At 46.1% G+C, this 22,659-nt stretch overlaps 1 protein-coding gene across 2 annotated transcripts in view; it reads right to left on the bottom strand.

The window, feature by feature from the left end:
- The window catches only part of MAPRE3 (microtubule associated protein RP/EB family member 3), a 161,415-nt gene that overhangs the window by 103,288 nt on the left and 35,468 nt on the right, over positions 1 to 22,659 (bottom strand). For both annotated transcript variants that reach the window (XM_073562048.1, XM_073562049.1), the window contains exon 2: positions 2,816 to 2,869. The gene's annotated coding sequence lies outside the window, so the exon portion shown is untranslated. The remainder of the gene's footprint in view (positions 1 to 2,815; positions 2,870 to 22,659) is intronic.

Raw genomic sequence — 22,659 nt, 5'->3', positions numbered from 1 at the left:
AGGACAACAGTGAGTAACAGGGGGCACAGGACAACAGTGAGTAATAGGGGGCACAGGACAACAGTGCGTAACAGGGGGCACAGGACAACAGTGCGTAACAGGGGGCACAGGACAACAGTGCGTAACAGGGGGCACAGGACAACAGTGCGTAACAGGGGGCACAGGACAACAGTGAGTAATAGGGGACACAGGACAACAGTGAGCAATAGGGGACACAGGACAACAATGAGCAATAGGGTGCACAGAAGAACGAGTAATGGGGGGCACAGGACAACAATTAGTCATTCTTGTAATTCCTGGAACAATTCTTATCTGCAAACTCTTTATAAAATACTCAGGGATGACATAACCACATTATCGTACATTATAACAAACCATCTCATCTAGTGATAAATAATAAGATAAAAAATTGTACAATACCATGTAGTGGATAAATAATATATAATATATAGTAAAGCGCCATCTAGTGTATAAATAGTAATGTGAACGAATAGCACTGCGACTTCTAGAAAGATGTCATCTGGTGAGAAAATAAGTATAATATTGCGCCATCTAGTGGACAATCATGAAAATGAGTCTAAATAGAATAGTCTCGTCTAGTGGATAATCGCAATAAAATAGCGCCATCTATCTGGTGAATTATCAGTATAGAATAGCGCCATCTATCTGGTGAATTATCAGTACAGATTAGCGCCATCTATCTGTTGAATTATCAATCATATAGAAAAGCCAACAATATAGAAGATAGTCAGTGCACACGAACACCATCTGTCTAAGGCCTCCTTCACACGACCTGGTGATTTCTGTACCGGAACAACCAGTAGGGTGAGATGTGTGGTCCGTGTCAGTGTGCCATCTGTATGTACGTATGTCACATCCGTGTTTACGTTTGCGGTCTGTGTTTCACATCCATGTGACAAGTACCGGTGCCTGGGAAGAAGCGGTACAGTTCACACTGATCCCACACGCCTGCTGCTGAAGGCCGCTCTCATCATAGTTGCCTGGTCTGAAATCAGCACGACCAGAAGACAATGAAGGGAGATGTATTCAGCACCCGCTGTGTACATAGTGTGTAAAATTAAGAATTAAACTTAAAAAGATGGCGTGGGCTCCCATGTTATTTTCATAACCAGCAGTGGGAAAGCCGACAGCTGGGGGCTGATGTTAATAATCGAGGACATGGGACAATGTCCCATAAGGTTTCCAGGTTATTAATAACAGCTCCAGCTGTTGGCTAAGCCTTTACTACTAAATATATGGGAAACTAAAAAAAAAAAAAACGATGCAGGGTCCCCCTATAAATTCTAACCAGCAAAGGCTAAACAGACAGCTGTGGGCTGATATTAAAAGCCCAGGAAGGGGCCAGAGATATTGACCCCCACACCCCAGGCTACCAACCATCAGCCCTCAGCCGTGCCAGGAAGGAATGGTGCATCCATAAGAAGTGTTCCCACACTCAGTTCACTGTGAGTGACCCGATGAACTGTGGTGACCTCTATGAGATCACCAACTAACACTGTGAAAACAGTGAAGTGAGCGTGTGAACACAGCTTCAGTGACCGGCAGTAACCTCTATGATATCACCGCTGGATATTAGGCATAAAGGTGAGTGTGAGTTTGTTTTGTATTCTTAAATAAATGTGTAAAACAGGGTGCTGAGCTTTATTTCACATAAAGGGTTTTATTCTCGCTATGTGTTTATTTACAAACTTAGTATGGGGTTAGTAATGAGGGCATCTTATGGACACCTCTAGATTACTAAACCCTAGGACTGAGGTCACCTGACAATACAAAGCTGACATCCACCCCAATACTATTACCCAACTTGCCACTGCACCAGGGCTAGTGGGAAGAGCGAGGCTAAGTGTCCGATTGGTACATATTATGGATGTGCCTTTTCTGGGGCAGCTGAGAGCTGATGTTAGTAGCCTGGGAGGGTGGGGGGGCAATATCTCTGGCCCTTTCCCAGGCTATTAATATCAGCCTACAGCTGTCTGTTCAGCCTTTGCTGGTTTGAATTTATAGGGGGACCCCGCGTTATTTTTTTCTTAGGCCCTCCATAAATTCACCAGTAAAGGCTGCGCAGACAGCTGCGAGCTGTTATTAATAACCTAAGAACCTTAAGGGATATTGTCTTTTGTCCCAGATTATTAATAGCCCCCAGCTTTTGGCTTTCACTCTGCAGGTTGTGAAAATGATTTGGAGCCCGCGCCATTTTTTTTCTTTATTTAATTCTTTATTTTACACAGAATGTACACAGCGGGTGCTGAATACACCTCACATCACTGTTTTTTGTCACTCTGATCAGGGAGACCAGGGAACAATGATGAGAGCTGCATTGAAGAGCCGGTCCATGGGAACAGCAAGAACTGTACGGCTTTTTCCCAGGTGCCGATACGTGTCACAATGATGTAATCTCTGTGTCATTAGTGTGCAGGTGTGCGGCACGCGGTTTGTCCGTGCTACGCAAAAAAAAAACTGACATGTCTGCAGGTTTTTCACATGGACCTGACATGTGCGTGCCACCATTATATACCGTGGCTATGCCTAAGTCCGTATTTGCGGCCCTTAAAACGTACCGCATAAGGACATAAAAATTGGACATGTGAAGGGGACCTAAGGGAAAGTCGGAATAGAATGGCTCCATCTAAACCCCAAAATAAAGACACACATAGAAGTATAAAAGCTCCTACATGTTCTGGACTGACAAGACAGTGGAAGCCTTCCACCGAGACACCTAAAAGACTCCATGATGGAACCCTGGGGGGAAAAGGGGGTCGACCAGGGGAGAGTGGCAGATACAGCAGTCTCTTACCTTTCTGCATATAGATATCTCTAATTTCCGGACAGATCAGCGCAGCAGAAATTCCTGCAGAGAGAAGAGAGGAGAGTCACTGTGAGAGGGGTCCTGCATACACTGCCATATGCAGCCCAAATAGTATGTGACCATATACATCAGCTGGGAGTGCAGAGGACGGGATCCTGCTGGGGGCTCTGCCAGGTCAAGACTTTCATTTAATGCACATATGTCAAACTCTGTCCTGCAGGGTGAATATATTTGGCCGGCGACGCCAGGCAGGTCCCTAGAGTATATTTGGCCTGCAACGCCGAATATACTCCTAAATGTCGATACAGTTCAAAGCAATGATGGAGGAGGGAGTCGGACGCTTAGTCTCTCTTCATTCCCCCTCTGCGTCTGACATCTCAGCGCAGCGGGAGCGATGACATCACTGCAGAGGATCTGAAGACACTATGAAGAGACTGTAGCAGTGAGGGTACCCGCAGAGTTGAGTATTCATTTTTTTAATGTGGGGACTATTATACTGTATGGAGCACTATGTGGGGCAATTATACTGTATGGAGCATTATGTAGGGCTAGTATACTGTATGGAGGACTATGTGGGACCATTATACTGTATGGAGGACTAAGTGGGGCCATCATACTGTATGGAGCACTATGTGGGGCCATTATACTGTATGGAGCACTAAGTGGGGCCATTATACAGTATGGAGCACTATGTGGGGCCATTATACTGTATGGAGCACTATGTGGGGCCATTGTACTGTATGGAGCACTAGGTGGGGCCATTATACTGTATGCAGCACTATGTGGGGCCACTATACTGTATGGAGCACTAGGTGGGGCCACTATACTGTATGGAGCACTAAGTGGGGCCATTATACCGTATGGAGCACTATGTGGGGCCATTATACTGTATGGAGCACTATGTGGGGACATTATACTGTATGAAGGACTATGTGGGACCATTATACTGTATGGAGCACTAGGTGGGGCCATTATACTGTATGGAGCACTATGTGGGGCCATTATACTGTATGACGGACTATGTGGGACCATTATACTGTATGGAGCACTATGTGGGGCCATTATACTGTATGAAGCACTAAGTGCGGCCATTATACAGTATGAGCACTATGTGGGACCATTATACCGTATGGAGGACTAAGTGGGGCCATTATACACTATGGAGCACTATGTGGGGACACTATACTGTATGGAGCACTAGGTGGGGCCATTATACAGTATGGAGCACTATGTAGGGCTATTATACTGTATGGAGGACTATGTGGGACCATTATACTGTATGGAGGACTAAGTGGGGCCATTATACAGTATGGAGCACTATGTGGGGCCATTATACTGTATGGAGCACTAAGTGGGCCATTATACAGTATGGAGCACTATGTGGGGCCATTATACTGTATGGAGCACTATGTGGGGCCATTATACTGTATGGAGCACTAGGTGAGGCCATTATACTGTATGGAGCACTAGGTGGGGCCATTATATTGTATGGAGCACTATCTAGGGCTATTATACTGCATGGAGGACTATGTGGGACCATTATACTGTATGGAGCACTATGTGGGGCCATTATACAGTATGGAGCACTATGTGGGGCCATTATACAATATGGAGCACTATGTGGGGACATTATACTGTATGGAGGACTATGTGGAGCCATTATACTGTATGGAGCACTATGTGGGGCCATTATACTGTATGGAGCACTATGTAGGGCTATTATACTGTATGGAGGACTATGTGGGACCATTACACTGGATGGAGGACTAAGTGGGGCCATTATACAGTATGGAGCACTATGTGGGGCCATTATAATATATGGAGCACTCTGTGGGGCCATTATACAGTATGGAGCACTATGTGGGGCCATTGCACTGTAAGGAGCACTAGGTGGGGCCATTATACTGTATGGAGGACTAAGTGGGGCCATTATACTGCATGGAGCATTATGTGGGGCCATTATACTGCATGGAGCATTATGTGGGGCCATTATACTGTATGGTGGTTTATGTGCAGCCTTTAATATTGTATGGAGCACTAGGTGAGGCCATACTACTGTATGGAGGACAATGTGGGGTCTTTTGTATGGAGTAGTATGTGGGGACCGTATACTGTATGGAGCACTATATGGGGTCTTTTATATTGTATGGAGCACTATGTGAGGCCATAATACTGTATGGAGGACAATGTGGGATCTTTTATACTGTATGGAGTACTATGTGGGGCCCGTATACTGTATGGAAAGTAGAGCAGAGCGTTGTTATAATGTATGGAGCACTACCACAAGAGGTAGTAAGGACAGACAATTTAACAGCTTTTAAAAAAGGTCCGGATGATTCCCTCAGTACACATACCATTGTGGATTATAGATAATTTAGTGACAAAAACGTATAATTAGTGGAGAAAGGTTGAACTTGATGGAGTGGGGTCTTCTTTCAACGTATGTAACTTTGTGTGTCCATTATACAGTATGGAGGGCTGTGTGATGATTACAGTTGGAGAATAATACTGTGATGGGGTCACCAAACTTTGTTGGGGAGATTAAGGGAGGGGCATACAGTAGGGTCATCATACCGTGTGTGGAGAAGAGCACTGTGGGGGTCTCATACTGTGTTTGGGGGCATTTTGTTTGCATCATACTTTATCTGTTTTATTCAAGGTTATTTTTTATCTTTTATTACATATTTATATTTCAGGCCATGGGGCCATATGTTTTTAACTGCTCTTACATAACATTATATTCCAATACTGTATTCTAAGATCTACTATTCAAATGTACTTTGTTCATGGGACAACCCCTCTAGTGTCCATATAAAGAACTTAATCGTTATATTTGATGATATTGAAAAACTCCCTCGATTGTAGACATTTTTTTAATAAATATCAAGGTTGGCAGCGACGTTGTCCAAGCTTTTAATTTTGGCCCTCGTCGTACTTGAGTTGGACATTCCTGATGGAACGATAATTGTGAAATCCCATGGAAGCTTCAGTACAGCGACGTCTACACTGTCCACTCCTTTATTCTTCCCTTTATAAATGGTGCTCTACCGTCACTGAGTGTAGAGATTCCCGCCTCTCTAATATTTCCATTGTCCATTCTCCAAGACACTGGACAAAATGCTCCTAGTTTTATATAGAAACCATTATCAGGCTGTTGTTGATGGATCTGTTGGTCTCAATTTTTCATTATATAACATTTTAACTATGTGCACACAGTATCTGAATCCACCACTGGGGGCACCGATGCAGCATAGAAATGACAAATGCAGTATACAGACTATGGAGGAAGCTCCACATAGTGGTGGATGTATACCTGTGTATGCAGTTATCTCCCTCTGCTGGTGGATGTATAAATCTGTATGTAGTGAGCTCCCTCTAGTGGTGGCTGTATATATCTGTATGCAGTTATCTCCCTCTGCTGGTGGATGTATAAATCTGTATGGAGGAAGCTCCACATAGTGGTGGATGTATACATGTGTATGCAGTTATCTCCCTCTGCTGGTGGATGTATAAATCTGTATGTCGTGAGCTCCCTCCAGTGGTGGCTGTATATATCTGTATACAGTTATCTCCCTCTGCTGGTGGATGTATAAATCTGTATGTAGTGAGCTCCCCCTAGTGGTGGCTGTATATATCTGTATGCAGTTATCTCCCTCTGCTGGTGGATGTATAAATCTGTATGGAGGAAGCTCGACATAGTGGTGGATGTATACATGGGTATGCAGTTATCGCCCTCTGCTGGTGGATGTATAAATCTGTATGTAGTGAGCTCCCCCTAGTGGTGGCTGTATATATCTGTATGCAGTTATCTCCCTCTGCTGGTGGATGTATAAATCTGTATGGAGGAAGCTCCACATAGTGGTGGATGTATACATGGGTATGCAGTTATCGCCCTCTGCTGGTGGATGTATAAATCTGTATGTAGTGAGCTCCCCCTAGTGGTGGCTGTATATATCTGTATGCAGTTATCTCCCTCTGCTGGTGAATGTATAAATCTGTATGGAGGAAGCTCCACATAGTGGTGGATGTATACATGGGTATGCAGTTATCGCCCTCTGCTGGTGGATGTTTAAATCTGTATGTAGTGAGCTCCCCCTAGCGGTGGCTGTATATATCTGTATGCAGTTATCTCCCTCTGCTGGTGGATGTATAAATCTGTATGGAGGAAGCTCCACATAGTGGTGGATGTATACATGTGTATGCAGTTATCTCCCTCTGCTGGTGGATGTATAAATCTGTATGTCGTGAGCTCCCTCCAGTGGTGGCTGTATATATCTGTATACAGTTATCTCCCTCTGCTGGTGGATGTATAAATCTGTATGTAGTGAGCTCCCCCTAGTGGTGGCTGTATATATCTGTATGCAGTTATCTCCCTCTGCTGGTGGATGTATAAATCTGTATGGAGGAAGCTCCACATAGTGGTGGATGTATACATGGGTATGCAGTTATCGCCCTCTGCTGGTGGATGTATAAATCTGTATGTAGTGAGCTCCCCCTAGTGGTGGCTGTATATATCTGTATGCAGTTATCTCCCTCTGCTGGTGGATGTATAAATCTGTATGGAGGAAGCTCCACATAGTGGTGGATGTATACATGGGTATGCAGTTATCGCCCTCTGCTGGTGGATGTATAAATCTGTAAGTAGTGAGCTCCCTCTAGTGGTGGATATGTATGTAGTGAGCTCCCTCCACTGGTGGCTATATAAATCTGTATGTAGTGAGCTCCCCCTAGTGGTGACTGTATAAATCTGTATGTAGTGAGCTCCCCCTAGTGGTAGCTATATAAATCTGTATGTAGTGAACTCCCCCTAGTGGTGACTGTATAAATCTGTATGTAGTGAGCTCCCCTAGTGGTAGCTATATAAATCTGTATGTAGTGAGCTCCCCCTAGTGGTGGCTGTATAATCTGTATGTAGTGAGCTCCCTCTACTGGTGGCTATATAAATCTGTATGTAGTGAGCTCCTTCTAATGGTGGCTGTATAATCTGTATGCAATGAGCTCCCTCTAGGGGTGGCTATACAAACCTGTATGTAGCGAGCTCCCCCTAGTCACGGCTATATAAATTTGTATGTAGTGAGTTTCCTCTAGTGGCGGCTGTATAAATCTGGATGTAATGAGCTCCCCTCTAGTGGTGACTGTATAAATCTGTAGGTAGTGAGCTCCCTCTAGTGGCGGCTGTATAAATCTATATGCAATGAGTGCCTTCTAGTGGTGACTGTATAAATCTGTATGTAGTGAGCTCCTCCTAGTGGTGGCTGTATAAATCTGGATGTAGTGAGCTCCCTCTAGTGGTGGCTGTATAAATCTGGATGTAGTGAGCTCCCTCTAGTGGTGCCTGTATAAATCTGTATGTAGTGAGCTCCTCCTAGTGGTGACTGTATAAATCTGTATGTAGTGAGCTCCCTCTAGTGGTGCCTGTATAAATCTGTATGTAGTGAGCTCCCTCTAGTGGTGGCTGTATAAATCTGTATGTAGTGCGCTACTCCTAGTGGTGGCTGTATAAATCTGTATGTAGTGAGCACCCTCTAGCGGTGGCTGTATAAATCTGTATGTAGTGAGCTCCCTCTAGTGGTGGCTGTATATATCTGTATGTAGTGAGCGCCTCCTAGAGGTGGCTGTATAAATCTGTATGTAGGGAGCTCCCTCTAGTGGTGGCTGTATAAATTTGTATGTAGTGAGCTCCCCCTAGCGGTGGCTGTTAAATTTGTATGTAGTGAGCTCCCTCTCCTGGTGGCTGTATAAATCTGTATGTAGTGAGCGCCCCCTAGTGGTGACTGTATAAATCTGTATGTAGTGAGCTCCCTCTAGTGGTGACTGTATAAATCTGTATGTAATGAGCTTCCTCTAGTGGTGGATATGTAAATCTGTATGTAGTGAGCTCCCCCTAGTGGCGGCTGTATAAATCTATATGTAGTGAGCTCCCTCCAGTGGTGGCTGTATAAATCTGTATGTAGTGAGCTCCCTCTAGTGGTGTGTTGTGAGTTCATTTTCCCCTTCATTACTGAGGCCCGAGGAACTCCCTCTTCTGGTAAAGAAAGGTAGTGAGCCTGATTGTCAAACACCTGAGGCTGATTATGATGACTGGCTGAGTGGAGTTACGGACTGGATATAAGGTTGCCGACGCCCTTCTGCCCTGCGGGTGATTTCTCTGTGGGATCCTTGGAGACCAGTCTGAATTCCTGCTCCTCTAAAGTTAAGTTTGCTGCTCGGCCTTTTGCTTTTGTGCTTTGACTTTGTTTTTGCTTTGTTTTTCTGGATTTCTGCCATTCCCTTCTGGGGTGTGCTGAATTCATTTAGCTCTGTCTTCTGAAAATACCTGAGTGCTGATTCAGTTTTTGAAGCCTAGCTGCTTCAGAGCCTTTTTCATATCAGCTGGTTGGCTTATGTCTTTGATAGGGTTTTGGCAGATTGCAGACAGCAGCCTTCCTGTCCTTTCCTATCTAGGTAGTTTTGGGCCCCGTCTTTGCTCAGTCTATCTTTCTGTCTGTGTTAGTATTTTCATCTTGCTTCACCGTCATTATATGTTGGGGGCTGCCTATTGCTTTGGGGTCTGCTCTGGGGCAGTTTAGATTTCCCCTTTCTTTCTTTAGGCTTATGTATTTCTCCGGCTGTGATCGAGGGGTCTAGGGCACCGTAGGAACCCCCCACGGCTACTGCTAGTTGTGTTGATAGGTTCAGGGGTCTGCAATCTGATAGTTGCCAACTTCTCTGGTTTTCTGGACTTAGCTTGTATTTCTGCTTTTGCCTCCTACGGTGACTCATTCATAACAGAATCACCCGCCTCACCGCAGATCCTAGGGTACTCAATAGCAGGAAAGAATTGTATCCCAAAAAAAAAAACGTGTGTATATTTTTTCCTCTATATCTGAGGCCGTAGGGGGAATTTTTTTTTTTCTCTCAATGGAGATAAAGCAATTGTCTGATCGTGTGGAGCAGCTCGCTACTGAAGTGCGGGGAATTTCCGCCTACCTTGCTCATTCACATGCTGTTGAACCAAAGATTCCTACACCTGATGTATTTTTTGGGGATCGGTCTAAATTTTTGAATTTCAAAAATAATTGTAAATTATTTTTTGCCTTGAAGCCTAACTCGTCAGGGAGCTCCGCGCAGCAGGTTAAAATTGTCATCTCTTTGCTGCGTGGCGATCCCCAGGATTGGGCGTTTTCTTTGAAACCAGATGATCCTATTCTGACTAATGTGAACGCATTCTTTCAAGCTTTGGGGTTGTTGTATGACGAACCTAATGCCATTGATCAGGCTGAAAAGACCCTGCTGGCATTGAGTCAGGGTCGTGATTCTGCAGAATTGTACTGTCAAAAATTCCGAAAGTGGGCAGTACTTACTACCTGGAATGATAATGCCTTGGCTGCTCTCTTTCGGAAGGGGTTGTCAGAAGCCGTAAAAGATACTATGGTGGGATTTCCTGTTCCCTCTGGTCTTGACGATTCTACGTCATTAGCCATTCAGGTTGATCGGCGTTTGCGCGAACGCAAAGCTGCATGAGAGGTGTTGCCACCTGTTGAACAAATGTCTGAACCTATGCAATGTGATAGAGTTTTTTCCAGAGAGCAGCGTCAGGAGTTCAGAAGGCGTAATAAGTTGTGTTTTTTCTGTGGAGATGCCTCTCATATTATTTCTGTCTGCCCTAAACGAGAGAAACGCTTTGCACACACGTTTTCTGTTGGGGGTGTTCAACCTAAGTTTCTTCTGGCTATTACTCTGATCTGCTCCCTGTCCACATTTTCCGCCAAGGCTTTTGTGGATTCGGGAGCAGCCCTAAACCTAATGGACTTGGATTTTGCTAAACGTTGTGGATTTCCGATGACACCTCTGCAGACGCCTATCCCTTTGAGGGGGATTGATGCTACTCCTTTGGCTAAAAATAAACCTCAGTTTTGGACCCAGGTGGTAATGCGGGTCGCCCCAGACCATCAAGAAAATTGCAGATTTCTGGTGTTGCATAATCTGCATGATACTATTGTTCTGGGGTTTCCCTGGTTACAGATTCATAATCCAGTTTTGGATTGGAAATCTGTGTCTGTGGTGAGTTGGGGTTGTCGGTGTGCCTTTAGTGAGGCTCCGCTGTTTTCCACCTCTCCTCAGTCGCATGATGTTCCTGATTATTTGGCGGACTTTTATGATGTATTTAGTGAGAATGAGTCTGCGTCTCTGCCTCCTCATAGGAGTTATGACTATGCAATTGAACTGAGCCCGGGGTGTAAATTTCCCAAGGGTCTGCTCTTCAATTTATCTGTACCCGAGCACGAGGCTATGCGATCCTATATTAAGGAGGCGTTGGAGAAGGGTCATATTAGACCATCCTCGTCACCCTTAGGTGCCGTTTTTTTTTTTTTGTAGCTAAAAAGGATGGATCATTAAGACCTTGTATTGATTATCGTGCCCTCAACAAAATTACTGTTAAATATCAGTATCCGTTACCCCTGATTTCTGATCTATTCTACAGAGTTAAAGGTGCTTGCTGGTTTACCAAGCTTGACCTCAGGGGGGCGTATAATTTTATTCGCATTAAGCATGGGGATGAATGGAAGACGGCGTTTAATACTCCGGAGGGACATTTTGAGTACCTGGTGATGCCTTTTGGGCTCACTAATGCCCCTTCTGTCTTCCAGTGCTTCATGAATGATATTTTCCGAGATTTTGTCGATACATTTTTGATTATCTATCTGGATGATATTTTGATCTTCTCCAAGGATTGGGATTCTCATGTGGAACATATTCGGACTGTGTTCCGGATCTTGAGGGAGAATTCCCTGTATGTCAAGGGATCTAAATGCCTTTTTGGAGTACAGAGGATTTCTTTTTTGGGATTTATTTTGTCCCAGTCAACTATTGAAATGGACCCGGCCAAGGTACAGGCCATTCACGATTTGGTTCAGCCCATTTCTTTGAAGGCCCTCCAGAAGTTTTTGGGTTTTGCTAATTTTTATCGGAAATTTATAGCAAAATTTTCTAGTATTGCCAAGCCATTGACTGATTTGACTAAAAAGGGTGCTGATGTGTTAAATTGGTCTCCGGAGGCTGTTTCTTCCTTTCAGGAGCTGAAGCGAAGATTCACCTCCGCCCCGGTTTTGCGGCAACCTGATGTCTCACTTACATTCCAGGTAGAGGTGGATGCTTCTGAGATTGGTGCAGGAGCTGTTTTGTCCCAAAAGGATCCTGTAACATCTAAAATGAATCCCTGTGCTTTCTTTTCCCGAAAGTTCTCTCCATCTGAACGTAACTATGATGTGGGGAATAGGGAACTGTTGGCCATGAAATGGGCATTTGAGGAGTGGAGACATTGGTTGGAGGGAGCTAAGCATCAAGTCGTGGTCCTCACTGACCACAAGAATTTGATTTACCTAGAGTCGGCTAAGCGCTTGAACCCTAGACAGGCTAGGTGGGCCTTGTTTTTTACATGTTTTGATTTTGTGGTTTCTTTTCTTCCTGGAACAAAGAATGTCAAGGCAGACGCCCTCTCTAGGAGCTTCCTTGCTGATTCTCCTATGGTAACCAAGCCTGCTACCATCTTAGGCGAAGGGGTAGTTCTTTCTGCCATCTCGCCCGATTTGAGACGTGCTCTGGAAGAGTTCCAGGAGGACAAACCTGAGCGTTGTCCCAGTGGAAAGTTGTATGTTCCTGACCAGTGGAAGAAGAGAGTGATGTCTGAAGTTCATTGCTCTGCTTTGGCTGGTCATCCAGGTATTTTTGTTACTAGAGATCTGGTGAGTCGGTTTTTTTGGTGGCCCTCCTTGTCTCGTGATGTCAGGAATTTTGTGCAGTCCTGTGGGACGTGCTCCCGGTCTAAATCGTGTTCTCGCTCTAGTGGGTTGTTGATGCCTTTGCCTGTCCCCAAGAGGCCATGGACCCATATTTCAATGGATTTCATCTCTGATATGCCTGTCTCTCAGAGGATGACTGTTATTTGGGTGATTTGTGATAGGTTCTCTAAGATGGTTCATCTTGTATCACTCCCTAAGTTGCCATCTTCCTCTGAGTTGGTGCCCCTGTTTTTACAACAGGTGGTTCGTTTGCACGGGATTCCTGAGAACATTGTATCTGACAGAGGAGTGCAGTTTGTGTCTAGATTTTGGAGAACTTTCTGTTCCAGGCTGGGAATTCAGTTGTCCTTCTCCTCTGCTTTTCACCCTCAGACCAATGGGCAGACAGAGAGAACAAACCAGACCTTGGAGTCATATTTGAGATGTTGTATTTCTGCTGATCAGGATGATTGGGTTTCATTTTTGCCCTTGGCCGAATTTGCTTTGAATAATAGAGCTAGTTCTGCCACTTTGATGTCACCTTTTTTTTTGTAACTTTGGGTTTCATCCTCGATTTTCTTCAGGGCAGGTGGAGCCCTCTGCCTGCCCAGGTGTTGACACTGTGGTGGAGAGAATGCACCAAATCTGGGACCAAGTGGTGGATAAGTTCTCTCTCTCCCAGGAGAAGGCCCAGCGGTTTTCCAACCGACATAGGACCATTTGTCCCCAGTTTAAGGTTGATGATATGGTGTGGTTATCATCAAAAAATATTGCTATGAAGGTGGCTTCTCCTAAGTTTAAGGCTAGATTTATTGGACCTTACAAGATTGTGGAGATTTTTAATCCGGTCTCTTTTCGTTTGGCTCTTCCTGTCACATTTAAAATCCATAATGTGTTCCATAAATCTTTGTTGAAGAGGTTTGTTGAACCTGTTGTTCCGGGGGTGGAACCTCCAGACCCTGTATTGGTTGAAGGTAACATGGAGTATGAGGTAGAGAAAGTACTGGATTCCTGTCTGGCTAGACGGAGACTCCAGTATTTGGTTAAGTGGAAGGGTTATGGTCAGAAGGATAATTCCTGGGTCTCTGCCTCTGATATTCATGCCAAACGATTGGTGCGTGCCTTTCATCGGGCTCACCCTGATCGCCCTGGTGGCGTAGTTGAGGGTTCGGTGACCCCTCCTCAAGGGGGAGGTACTGTTGTGAGTTCATTTTCCCCTTCATTACTGAGGCCCGAGGAACTCCCTCTTCTGGTAAAGAAAGGTAGTGAGCCTGATTGTCAAACACCTGAGGCTGATTATGATGACTGGCTGAGTGGAGTTACGGACTGGATATAAGGTTGCCGACGCCCTTCTGCCCTGCGGGTGATTTCTCTGTGGGATCCTTGGAGACCAGTCTGAATTCCTGCTCCTCCAAAGCTAAGTTTGCTGCTCGGCCTTTTGCTTTTGTGCTTTGACTTTGTTTTTGCTTTGTTTTTCTGGATTTCTGCCATTCCCTTCTGGGGTGTGCTGAATTCATTTAGCTCTGTCTTCTGAAAATACCTGAGTGCTGATTCAGTTTTTGAAGCCTAGCTGCTTCAGGGCCTTTTTCATATCAGCTGGTTGGCTAATGTCTTTGATAGGGTTTTGGCAGATTGCAGACAGCAGCCTTCCTGTCCTTTCCTATCTAGGTAGTTTTGGGGCCCCATCTTTGCTCAGTCTATCTTTCTGTCTGTGTTAGTATTTTCATCTTGCTTCACCGTCATTATATGTTGGGGGCTGCCTATTGCTTTGGGGTCTGCTCTGGGGCAGTTTAGATTTCCCCTTTCTTTCTTTAGGCTTATGTATTTCTCTGGCTGTGATCGAGGGGTCTAGGGCATCGTAGGAACCCCCCACGGCTACTGCTAGTTGTGTTGATAGGTTCAGGGGTCTGCAATCTGATAGTTGCCAACTTCTCTGGTTTTCTGGACTTAGCTTGTATTTCTGCTTTTGCCTCCTACGGTGACTCATTCATAACAGTGGTGGCTGTATAAATCTGTATGCAGTGAGCTCCCTCTAGTGGCGGCTGTATAAATCTGTATGTAGTGAGCTCCCTCTAAGTTGTGGCTGTATAAATCTGTATGTAATGAGCTTCCTCTAATGGTGGATAAGTAAATCTGTATGTAGTGAGCTCCCCCTAGTGGCGGCTGTATAAATCTATATGCAGTGAATGCCCTCTAGTGGTGGCTGTATAAATCTGTATGCAGTGAGCTCCCTCTAGTGGCGGCTGTATAAATCTGTATGAAGTGAGCTCCCTCTAGTGGTGGCTGTATAAATCTGTATGTAGTGAGCTCCCTCTAGTTGTTGCTGTATAAATCTGTATGTAATGAGCTTCCTCTAGTGGTGGATATGTAAATCTGTATGTAGTGAGCTCCACCTAGTGGTGGCTGTATAAATCTATATGCAGTGAATGCCCTCTTGTGGTGGCTGTATAAATCTGTATGCAGTGAGCTCCCTCTAGTGGCGGCTGTATAAATCTGTATGAAGTGAGCTCCCTCTAGTGGTAGCTGTATAAATCTGTATGCAGTGAGCTCCCTCTAGTGGTGGCTTTATATATCTGTATGCAGTGAGCTCCCCCTTAGTGGTGGCTGTATAAATCTGCATATAGTGAGCTACTCCTAGTGGTGGCTGTATAAATCTATATGCAGTGAATGCCCTCTAGTGGTGGCTGTATATATCTGTATGCAGTGAGCTCCCCCTAGTGGCGGCTGTATAAATCTGTATGTAGTGAGCTCCCCCTAGTGGTGGCTGTATAAATCTGTATGCAGTGAGCTCCCCCAAGTGGTGGCTGTATAAATCTATATGCAGTGAATGCCCTCTAGTGGCGGCTGTATAAATCTGCATATAGTGAGCTCCCCCTAGTGGTGGCTGTATAAATCTGTATGTAGTGAGCTCCCCCTAGTGGTGGCTGTATATATCTGTATGCAGTGAGCTCCCCCTAGTTGTGGCTGTATAAATCTATATGCAGTGAATGCCCTCTAGTGGCGGCTGTATAAATCTGCATATAGTGAGCTCCCTCTAGTGGCGGCTGTATAAATCTGCATATAGTGAGCTCCCTCTAGTGGTGACTGTATAAATCTGTATATAGTGAGTTCCCTCTAGTGGTGGCAGTATAAATCTATATGCAGTGAGTGCCCTCTAGTGGTGGCTGTATAAATCTATATGCAGTGAGTGCCCTCTAGTGGTGGCTGTATAAATCTGTATGCAGTGAGTGCCCCCTAGTGGTGGCTGTATAAATCTATATGCAGTGAGTGCCCTCTAGTGGTGGCTGTATAAATCTGTATGTAGTGAACTCCATCTAGTGGTGACTGTATAAATCTGTATATAGTGAGTTCCCTCTAGTGGTGGCTGTATAAATCTATATGCAGTGAGTGCCCTCTAGTGGTGACTGTATAAATCTATATGCAGTGAGTGCCCTCTAGTGGCGACTGTATAAATCTGTATGTAGCGAGCTCCCCTAGTGGCGGCTGTATAAATCTGTATGTAGTGAGCTCCCTCTAGTGGTGGCTGTATAAATCTATATGCAGTGAGTGCCCTCTAGTCGCGGCTGTATAAATCTGCATATAGTGAGCTCCCCCTAGTGGTGGCTGTATAAATCTGTATGCAGTGAGTGCCCTCTAGTGGTGGCTGTATATATCTGTATGCAGTGAGTGCCCTCTAGTGGTGGCTGTATAAATCTGTATGCAGTGAGTGCCCTCTAGTGGTAGCTGTATAAATCTATATGCAGTGAGTGCCCTCTAGTGGTGGCTGTATAAATCTGTATGTAGTGAACTCCATCTAGTGGTGACTGTATAAATCTGTATATAGTGAGTTTCCTCCAGTGGTGGCTGTATAAATCTATATGCAGCGAGTGCCCTCTAGTGGTGACTGTATAAATCTATATGCAGTGAGTGCCCTCTAGTGGTGACTGTATAAATCTGTATGTAGCGAGCTCCCCTAGTGGTGGCTGTATAAATCTGTATGTAGTGAACTCCATCTAGTGGTGACTGTATAAATCTGTATGTAGTGAGCTCCCTCTAGTGGTGACTGTATAAATCAATATGCAGTGAGTGCCCTCTAGTGGCAGCTGTATAAATCTGTATGTAGTGAGCTCCCTCTAGTGGTGGCTGTATAAATTTGTATGTAGTGAGCTCCCCCTAGTGGTGACTGTATAAATCTGTATATAGTGAGTTCCCTCTAGTGGTGGCTGTATAAATCTATATGCAGTGAGTGCCCTCTAGTGGTGGCTGTATAAATCTATATGCAGTGAGTGCCCTCTAGTGGTGACTGTATAAATGTGTATGTAGTGAGCTCCCCCAGATATTTAGCTTATTACTTGTAATAATTTGGGCTGAATATTTTGGATTTCACTCTAAGTAAGTTGTGCTGTGTGACTGGAATGTATCCTTGGGATTACACTGAAATAGCAGAAGAAGCCTGGAGGGTTCCTATAGATTGAGGTACATTTCTATAAGCCGACTTGCAGCATTGACCGCTGATCAGTCACATGTAGGCTGATTGGCGGTCATGTAAATGACTGTACTTTCCATGTGCACAGAGAAAATCGGTACAGATGGTCACACCTGTCAGGAGAATGCACTGGTTACAGCGGAAGATAAGCTGCCGAGTACGATCAATTTTGAAATCATTTCACCTAACGAACGCACGCTCTGCTCATTTCTCAGGAGATTTGCAGACTTAATGAGTATCAGAAACTGAGCTACATACCAAGGGCTGGTGAGGAACCGGGGAGCAGGAGTTGTCACCCAGATTCCAGAGCACTAAGAAAAAGGTGAGAAGAATTCGGCGCCATCATAGACAGCAAGCAAAAGAACGGGAGATGTTGTAATTCTGTGGACAGGGGGCTGATGATCGCACAGCTCTGGTCACTGTCATACAGGAGACCCCTGTCCTGCTCTGCACCACTCGCACTCCACATTACTGATAAAGGTGCAGAATATTCATAAGGGGAACGTCATCACACAAACTCCAAAATAACACATCACAACCACAAGAAAGGCAATAGCGCTGTAAGATCTACAAGATACACAGGTGTGAGAGCGTGAGATGACGACACTGCGCCCCGCATACACCATGGCCGCTTCCAGCACAGCAGGCTCACACCTGTAGGATCTGCCCGAGAAGGAGCACTGCAGCACCCGGCAGGTGAAGGATGACTCACGACAGAATGTCACACATTCGCGACAACAAAAAAGGATTTCTAATCCCGTCTTACAGGTTAAAGGCGCAGCGCAAAAGGTCTCTAGAAGTCCTATAACCAGGACTGGGTCTCACTGGTCGATAACTCCAACTTCCATGAGTACTAGAATAACTAAAACTGAATACCCTCCGTCCAGCATGGTGGAGAGGAGCAGTGGTCGCACATGTGTGACGTATCTCCAATCCAAACCTAGGCGTGTGTACCTGAACATTTCTGTTCCCGTGTTCTCGCTTGTACCTTCTGCAGTCAGGGTTCCTGGACGAGGTGACCTACACCAAGGAGCCTCCACAGCAATGTGTCCACCACCAGGAACTACCAGCAGCTCACCAGAAGTGTCCATGTTTACGAGGTCTCGTCCTTGGTTACGGAGACACTGTGTGTATTCTCTGCTAACTCCAAGGTGCTCTTGATGATACAGGAGGATATTTATAGAGAGGGAGTAGGGAATACACAGAGCGATACACAAGGAGATACAGTATTAGTACTGACCCCACAAAGAAACATCACGGATATAGGAAGGAAAGGCTACAAAGGGTTATTGTCCAGGGCACTAGATCGGCAATGTGTATTTTCCCATGGGTGTACTGATCTGTTGCTCCCTAATATCAACCATTTTATAATGTAGCGAGAATGCTGGAAATGATGCAAATCACTAATACAAGAAGATGAGTAAAGTAACAAATGTTCTGCAGGAGGCTCACAAAGCTCCAGGAATGTTCCCCAGCTCCCCGGACTGGAATGTCCTCACACATTGTCTATGTTGTCCTCGCGCTCTCCCTCGTGTCACTACAAACATGACTCCGCTCAGAACAGGTAACAATACACACTGTGTACACAAGCAGCCTCCGGCTGTGATCGCACACCTCACCCTGCAACCACTCACAGAGTATACAGCACACAGGCTGGAATGGCGAGAAACCCACAATATATCATATCACCATTATCATACTGTATATTACCTACTGTTCAGGGGGAGGATTAAGGAGAAGTCCAGGTTTTCTTTGTAAAAGACCAAAGTAAGTTATGGTGAAGTTCCTTCATAAACTGAGCCCCCCAGAGATGTCTTACAAGCTGAACTCCCAGAGATGCCCTACAAACTGAGCCCCCCCACCAAATATCCTACAAATTGAGCTCCCCAGACCCCAGAGGTGCCTTATAAGCTGAGCTCCATAGGTGCCCTATAAACTCAGCACCCCATGGATGCCGTACAAACTGAGCCCCCAGAGATGCCCTACAAACTGAGCCCTATGCCCTACAAACTGAGCCCCCAGGAATGTCCAATAAACAGCTCCCAGACCGGAGACATGTCTTCCAAGCTGAGCACCATAAGTGCTCTATAAACTGAGACCCACAGGTATGCTTTACAAACTGAGCCCCTAGAGGTGCCCTACAAGCAGAGCCCCCAGAGGTGTACTACAAACTGAGCCCTCCAGTGGTACCCTAAAAGCTGAGCCCCCAGAGGGGACCTACAAGTGAACCCCCCAGAGGGGCCCTACAAGCAGAGCTCCCAGAGGTGTCCTACAAGCTGAGCCCTCCAGTGGTACCCTACAAGCGGATCCCCCAGAGGGTCCCTACAAGTGAAGCCCTCCAGAGGTGCCCTACAAGCTGAGCCCCCAGAGGTGCCCTACAGGCAGAGCTTGCAGAGGTGTCCTACAAGCTGAGCCCTCCAGTGGTACCCTACAAGTTGAGTCCCCAGAGGGGCCCTACAAGTGAAGCCCTCCAGAAGTACCATACAAGCATAGCACCCAGATGTGCCCTACAAGCAAAGCACCCCAGATGTGCCCTACTAGCTGAGCCCTCCAGTGGTGCCCAAGCTGAGCCCCTAGAGGTGCCCTACAAACTAAGCTCCCAGAGGTGCCCTACAAACTAACCTCAAAGAGGTGCCCTACAAGCTGAGCCATGCAGCGATCACCTGCAAACAGAGTCATCCATGTGTCCCCTGTATACAGTTACCCAAAGGTCCCCTACAAACAGTGCCACTTAGAGAAATACTATGAATAGAGCCACCCAGAGTTGTCCTACAAGCTGAGCCCTCCAGTGGTGCCCTACAAGCTGAGCCCTCCAGTGGTGCCCTACAAGCTGAGCCCCAGAAGTGCCCTACATGCTGAGCCCCTAGAGGTGCCCTACAAACTGAGCTCCCAGAGGTGCCCTACAAGCTGAGCCCCAGAAGTGCCCTACATGCTGAGCCCCTAGAGGTGCCCTACAAACTGAGCTCCCAGAGGTGCCCTACAAACTGAGCCCCCAGTGGTGCCCTACAAGCTGACCCTTAAGTCCCAATCATATGGCGCCACTCAAAGAGCCCCTACAAACAGTGCCTCCCAAAGGTCATCTACAGACAAAGCCACCCAGAGGATCCTAAAAATTGTGTCACCTAGAAGTCTCCTCTAAATAGTGCTATACAGAGGTCCCTTATAAACAGCACAACCAGAGGCCCCCTATAAAGCGAAACACCAAAAGTCCCCTAAAATAAGTGTCAGTCAGAAGTCTCCTATAAACAGTGTTAGCCAGACACCCTATAAACAGTATGAGGTAGTCATTCCCAATAGACAGAGTCCGATTAGGATCCCCTATTATTCGGTCAGAAATCTTGATATACCCCACATATACTGGTAGGGGGGTGTCCCCCTTTACACTCCTCAGTGTCATTTTGGACCATTTACACTACAATCCCATAAAGACATCTTGGAATTGGCGCCTTTTACTGGTGCACATGGAATTAACCCTTCACATGCAAAACTGGTCCCTGGATGGCAGCCATGAGTTTCTTCTGACTCAGCATTTGCATCACGTACAGTCAAGAATGTCAGCAGTGGGCTTCATTCATTACTGATACCCGATGCACTGACCGCAATCATTACTACAAATACAGGGTCAATAATCAATGGAAGGTAAAAAACACGCTGCAAACCGCAACCCTCCGACAGAAACAGAGATATACCGATGCCTGGGATACAGCATGCCTAAGCACTAAACCTGGGGTATAGAACAAGACACACAAAGTGGGGTACAGGAAGCCGAAGCACCAAAACCTGGGGTATAGAACATGATACCCAAACTGGCGTACAGGAAGCCGAAGCACCAAAACCTGGGGTATAGAACATGACACCCAAACTGGCGTACAGGAAGCCGAAGCACCAAAACCTGGGGTATAGAACATGACACCCAAACTGGCGTACAGGACGCCAAAGCACCAAAACCTGGGTTATAGAACATGACACCCAAACTGGGGTACAGCACGCCGAACCACCAAAACCTGGGGTATAGAACATGACACCCAAACTGGGGTACAGCACGCCGAAGCACCAAAACCTGGGGTATAGAACAAGACACACAAAGTGGGGTACAGGAAGCCGACGCACCAAAACCTGGGGTATAGAACATGACACCCAAACTGGCGTACAGGACGCCGAACCACCAAAACCTGGGGTATAGAACATGACACCCAAACTGGCATACACGAAGCCGAAGCACCAAAACCTGGTGTATACAACATGACACCCAAACTGGAGTACAGCATGCCGAACCACCAAAACCTAGGGTATAGAACATGACACCCAAACTGGGGTACAGCACGCCGAACCACCAAAACCTAGGGTATAGAACATGACACCCAAACTGGGGTACAGCACGCCGAAGCACCAAAACCTGGGGTATAGAACATGACACCCAAACTGGTGTACAGGACGCCAAAGCACCAAAACCTGGGGTATAGAACATGACACCCAAACTGGGGTACAGCACGCCGAAGCACCAAACCTGAGGTATAGAAGATGACACCCAAACTGGGGTACAGCTCGCCGAAGCACCAAACCTGAGGTATAGAAGATGACACCCAAACTGGGGTACAGCACGCCGAAGCACCAAAACCTGGGGTATAAAACATGACACCCAAACTGGCGTACAGGAAGCCGAACCACCAAAACCTGGGGTATAGAACATGACACCCAAAATGGGGTACAGCACGCCGAAGCACCAAAACCTGGGGTATAGAACATGACACCCAAACTGGGGTACAGCACGCCGAAGCACCAAACCTGAGGTATAGAAGATGACACCTAAACTGGGGTAGAGGATGCTGAAGCAACAAAACCTAGGGTATAGCACAAGATACCCAAACTAGGGTACAGCACGCCAAAGCACCAAACCTGGGGTATAGAAGATGACACCCAAACTGGGGTACAGGACACTGAAGTACCAAAACCTGGGGTATAGACCAAGATACCCAAACTGGGGCACAGGACGCCGAAGCACCAAATCTGGGGTATAGAACATGACACCCAAACTGGCGTACAGGAAGCCGAAGCACCAAAACCTGGGGTATAGAACAACAAGACACCCACACTGGGGTAGAGGACGCTGAAGCACCAAACCTGGGGTATAGAACAACAAAACACCCAAACTGGTGTACAAGATGCCGAAGCACCAAAACCAGGGGTATAGTACAACAAGACACCCAAACTGAGATACAGGACACCAAAGCACCAAAACCTGGGGTATAGTACAACTAGGCACCCAAACTAAGGCCCAGGATGCCGAAGCACCAAAACCAGGGGTATATTACAACAATCTGCGAAGCACTAAAACCTGGGGTATAGTACAACAAGACACCCAAAGTGGTGTACAGGACACCGAAGCATCAAAACCTGGTGTACAGTACAACAAGACACCCTAAGTGGGATACAGGACGCCAAAGCACCAAAACCTGGGGTATAGAACATGACACCTAAACTGGGGAAGAGGATGCTGAAGCAACAAAACCTGTAGTACAAGATACCCAAACTGGGGTACAGGATGCCAAAGCACCAAACCCTGGGGTATAGAACAACAAGACACCCTCACTGGGGTACAGGACGCT

Source organism: Dendrobates tinctorius, unplaced genomic scaffold, assembly GCF_039654945.1.
Source record: "Dendrobates tinctorius isolate UK_male_01 unplaced genomic scaffold, ASM3965494v1 ptg000332l, whole genome shotgun sequence".
NCBI classification, from domain to species: Eukaryota; Metazoa; Chordata; class Amphibia; order Anura; family Dendrobatidae; genus Dendrobates; species Dendrobates tinctorius.
Note: the sequence above shows the minus strand (reverse complement) of the source record. Positions and strands in the feature narration are given on the sequence as shown.